Source organism: Petaurus breviceps, unplaced genomic scaffold, assembly GCF_028583685.1.
Source record: "Petaurus breviceps papuanus isolate PSGF00001 unplaced genomic scaffold, PetGlider_PUasm1.0 90845, whole genome shotgun sequence".
Classification (NCBI taxonomy): domain Eukaryota; kingdom Metazoa; phylum Chordata; class Mammalia; order Diprotodontia; family Petauridae; genus Petaurus; species Petaurus breviceps.
This window is the reverse complement of record NW_027187359.1, coordinates 16,412,303-16,417,889: the sequence shown is the minus strand read 5'-3', so window position 1 is coordinate 16,417,889 and position 5,587 is coordinate 16,412,303. Positions and strand designations below refer to the sequence as shown.

Below are 5,587 nucleotides of genomic sequence, written 5' to 3'. Positions count from 1 at the left end.
AACTAGTAGAGGGGAAATGGGTCTATAGAAAGATTGGTATGAGATGCAAGTAATTTATATCATTTTGACAGGACCTAGAAGTATAACAAGTATACATGACATGAAACAAATGTATAAGTGGCATTTTGATTGCATAATGATTAATTAAAATAGTACCACTTATTGGACTACAGTACCTATTGTGCTATATGCAGGAGTGAAATGTCACACAAAGTGAAGTCAATAACACCAACCCAAACTGACCTAATTCTAATTCTCTTTGTCTCTCTTGGTGTGTCTTTCTGTCTCTCTGTCTGTCTCTCTCTTTTGCACAAACACACACACAAACACATGCACACACACATACAAACACACTGTGTTGGAAGCAATGTAATTTTAAAGGAACTAGGTGATCAATTTTCAAGATGTCTCAAAGAGGAAAAAATTCCAAAGGTGACCCAGTAGACTTTAGAAATTATTGATAGTCAGTGCTATTTTCTCATTTCTATAAAACTTTTATGAGAATAATCTATGCACACATTCAAGGTAACCTTAATGGAAAATATGAGAATGAAACAGGCAAGTTTTTATAGGTAACTTTCTGCAGCCTGCTGTATACTCATAGTCACACCAGTGACTGAGAAATGCAGAAAATAACAATATCCTGATGAGCTTCTAGTTTTTTGATTACAGAAAAGCATTTGACTTGCTAAATAAAAATGCATCCTTCAAGACTCTTCTTTAACAAGGTGTACTTTTGCACATGTAAGTAAGAATATGCACATAAATATGCTATGCCAATATCAATATCTATATATCTAGATGTTTATCTAAATAAATTTAGAGAAAGAATACTCGATAGATGATACCATGGGGATAATTATTTTAAATTATCAATATATTCCATAAAATAGAAAAAATGCATCCTCACCAAAGGTAATAATGACCATCAAAAATGATTTTCTGAATAAAGTCCAAATGGAAGAGAAATTAGCCAAAGAAAGCAGGTTTCTTTGCAGGTGCTTAATACAGTACCTAATTGTTTCATATAATTCCTCTTTAAAAGCATTTTGTTCATACTATAGCATGCAACTGAATCTTGGATGCACTGCAAATGACAATTAATAAGCCAAGACTTCACTAGAAGTTTAAAAAAGGTAAGACTTGGACAATTTTGTAGCCTTTTCAATGATCCCAATCTGCTCCCTGACATAAAAACAAATATACTCAATGCCAATATTTGTCTAGTGGTGTTTTGTGGTTATAAATCTTGCAATGTCACAATCATTGTTGTATCAAAATTGCAGTTGATCCAAAAGGCAGTAGAAAAATATGTGGTGAATATAAATAGGCTCCAGCATATAACAATGACTTGCCTGCAAGAGATAACACTAAAAAACCACAATTAAGGACCTATATGATCAGAAAAGGAAGTGTGTATGGAGCATAGGTGATAGTTTATTAATAGTCTGAGTGTTACTATATTGTCTAGAAATATTTGGGGAAAAAACTAAAGACCTCCAACCTACTGTATAGATTTTTTTTCTATAGAGATTTTTTTTTAACAATAGTCCCAGAAGGTATGGATGAGTAACAATCTGAATTGGTGGAAGTGAACCAAACACCAATGAAAATCAAATTCACTGAAGTATTCAAATATATGGTCTGCTTACCAATAGAAAAAGCTCCTAAATAGATTGAGTTTTTCATAATAGAAGGTGTTTAAAACAGAACCTGGACCTGTGAGGGATTCTAAAGAAAGACCTACATTAGGCAGGGGATTAGACTAGAGGAAATCTAGAGTTTCTTGAAACACTGGCATTCTGTGTTTCTATGAGATTAATCTCAAATGGGGGAGGTGAGGAGAAAGTGTCAGGATGATGGAAAATATGGAAACTTAAAAAGAAAAAGAGCAAAATTCATACAATGATATGCCACCACCATCAAGGTCTTCCTGAGAGGCATATGTTTGCCTGGATGGGTATTATAAAATGAAACTGAAGCATGCATAAACTCAGTATGGGATCCAGTTTCTACAACTGACTTACCTTAGAGTTGGCAGAATAATAGAGAATTTTAATATAGTTTTGTTTCTTTGTAAATTGAGAATTACTATTGTTACCTCATTTATTTAAAAAAACTGTTCTAATTTTTGTGTAAGATGAATCAATTACAAAAGAAGTTATTTTATAAATTGAAAGAAAGCTATCAATTAAAATATCTCTCTAGTTACTAGATGGATAGACTTTATCAACTCCAAAAGACTCACAAAGGAGAAAGATGTCTACATTCAGAGAAAGAACTAGAAAGAACAGAGTTTGAAAACAGATTGAAGCAAACTACCTGCTCTCTGTCTTTTTCTTATTTGGTTTTGTTTCCTCTTTCCCATTTTTTATTCCATCTGATACAATCCTTCTTTATAACCTGACTAATGTCTAATTGTAGCAGCAAGAACCCCAAGCACGTCCTCAGGGTTTGCTGCCCATACAGGTTCTTGGATCTGCTTTGATAAAGGAAAGCAACTCAAAATGGGTTAACAAGCTTACTTTAATCAGTCAGACATATATCGTTTACCTTATTCAGGGGAAAAAGGTCAGCACCCCGAACTTCAAAGTATACAGGCAGAATTATCAAGACAGAAACAGATCAAGTAGACAGATTTCAAACTGTCCAACCATTACATCCATACCCAATCAACATCTGGGTTTTTCAAAGCGGGGGGGGGGGGGTCCTGGACAACGGCTTCCCAGAATACAGATCAAATCACATAACACTTCTCAAAGTGAGCCCCCAAAACAAAGCTACACATCAGGGCTTATATAGCCTTCTCCTGGCTCAGAGAATGTAACAACCTTATTGACCCACTGGACAATCAAAAAGTATCTACTGAAAAACAAGCCTCCCTCCCCAGGCTTCAGGTGCACTTTAGCCTAGGGGCAGGGAAGATCTTCCAAATTTGCATTCCCATTACTCTAATGCAAAACTATTTACTGATCCTATACTTGATTGTATGCTGCCATGGGGGGGGGGGGGAGGAGAGGGAAGGGGAGAAAATTTGAAACTCAAGGAATTGTGGAATTGAATCCTGTAAACTAAAAGTAAACAAACAAATAATAAATTTGTTTTAATAAAGACCAAAAAATTAAAAAAAAAAGAAAGACTTTAAGGTGAGAATTGATTTTCATATAACTTGGTAAATAGCAATACTATAAAAATTCAGACCCTACAGTTAAGACTTAGATTGTCATACAATGAGATTCATAACATACAACATAGCATGAATTTCTAGGAAAGCCACATTATTAAGTAGCTAAGGGGTATAGCAAATAGAGCTCTGGATCTGGGTAAGGAAGACCTGAATTCAAACCTGGCCTCAGATACTTAACTAATTGTGTGATTCTGGGCAAGTCATTTACCTCTGCTTGTTTCAGTATCCTCAACTATAAAATGAGGATAATTACAATAGTCTTTACTTTTTCAATATTATTGTGAAGGTCAAATGAGTTAAAATTTTAAAGTGCTTATCACAGTGCCTAGCACATAGAAAATACCTGATAAATTTTAGTTTCCTTCCTTCTAAGTTGCTGATGTCACTCACTTTATACAAAGGTGCTGTTTCTGAGACATATAGATGAAATTTTTTGAAATTAGATACACTAAGGCAATCTTGGGATTCTATCTGTAAATATTCTGAAAAATAATATTACATGCTCTCTTCAGTTGTCTGTAAGGTGCTTGGTTCTTCTTCAGAAGCTAAGGCCATGTTGGGGTGAACCTTCACTTCATCTGGTGACTAGCACCACAACAAACAAGCCTCTCCTCATCTGTCTGCTGAAATGGCAGTCTCCGAGCTCACCAGCATCTACTCCACCCTCATCCTTCATAATGATGACGTTACTGTCATGGAGGATAAAATCAATGCCCTCATTAAAGCAGCAGGTGTAAATGTTGAACCATTCTGGCCTGGATTATTTGCCAAGGTCCTGTCCAATGTCAACATTGCAAGTCTCATCTGCAATGTAGGAGTTGGTGGACCTGCCCCAGCAGCTAATGGTGCTGCCCCTGATGGAGGGGCTATTCCTGCTACAACAGCTGCCCCAGCTGAGGAGAAGACAGAGGAAGCAATAAAAGAAGACTCCGAGGAGTCTGATGAGAACATGGGCTTTGGTCTGTTCAACTAAATATTTTTGTAACTTTAAATAAAAAGCTTAACTCAAACTAAAAAAAATAACATTACATGTTTACCCTCAACTTGAACAGCTTATTCAATCTTTTTTTTTTAAATTCAGGGCTTTTTTTATATGTAGAACTTTCTTAAAAGTAGAATACAGCTATATGCTTCAAAATATAACTAGTAAAGACTTCCTAGTTATATTTTCACAAAACTGTTTATAAATATGGAGATGAAAGGCCAGAAAGAAATAAAGACATGTCAGCTTTAATGTCAAAAAACTTCAGAACTTTGATTAATGCAATGACTAATCATGACTTCATAAGACTTATAATAAAGCATACCTCCTACTTCTCAGCAGCAACGTGGCAGACCTGAGGTATGAAATGAGATATACATCTTCAAACATGGTCAATATGTTAATTTAGTTTACTTGACTGTGTATATTTATTATAAGGGAGAGTTCTATTGCAAGAAGATTGGAATCAATGGTATATGACAATGGCATTTTTTAATGAAGAGAAGGAGCATCAATAAAGTGTAGTGAGAGGACTAGTGTTCAGATCTCATCCCTGACACTCTCTGTGTGACCAAGGAAGGATGGAAGTAATTACAGATGCAAAAAAGAAAATAAAAGCAGAAGGAAGGAAGGAAGGGAAAATGGAAGGAAACAAGCATTTATTAACTGCCTATTTGCCAGGAACCATCCTAGACACTTCACAAATTGTATCTTATGTATATGATTCTGAACCCTGAGAGGTAGGTGCTATTACTATCCCACTTTACAGTTGAGGAAACTTAGAGAGAAGTTAAGTGATTTGTCCAGGCACAGATAGTAAGTATCTGAGGTTGGATTTGAATTCAAGTCTATGACTTCAGGTCATACTCTATCCACTGCATCACCTAACTAGAGGAGAGTTGGATACTAAAACTCTACTGGATTCAATGGGAACCAATAAAAGCATAGAAAACACACACAAAAAATCACCTCTACTTATAAGTTCGTTTTCATCTATATTTTCTATTAATTAACACAGTAGAGTGATGGAAGTAGAGTCATTCAGTAAATAAATAAGCATTTATTAAGTGTCTGCTATGTTCATTGCAAGTCAATTAACCACTCGGTGCCTCAGTTTCCTTATCCATAAAATAAGGTGATTAAATTAGATGGTCTCCAAGTTTCCTTCTAGTCATAAACCTCTGAGCCTATGATCCTATGATTGGAGGTATTGGGTAGGAGACAATGAAATACATGTTTGTAAAGTAAAAATAAAATATGTCAATAAAACTTTAAAAAGAAAGATAGTGGAGAGTCAATATGATTCCAAGATCATGAGCATAGGTGACTGAGAAGATGATCATGCCATTAACAGAGGCAGAAAAATTGGGGAAAGGGCAAGTTAAATTGGGACAGTGATGAATTCAACTTAAGGCAAG

General features: G+C 35.3%; 1 pseudogene; it reads left to right on the top strand.

The window, feature by feature from the left end:
• Positions 1-3,697: 3,697 nt before the first annotated feature.
• Positions 3,698-4,160, top strand: LOC138149281 (large ribosomal subunit protein P1 pseudogene; annotated as a pseudogene).
• The last annotated feature ends 1,427 nt before the right edge of the window (positions 4,161-5,587 follow it).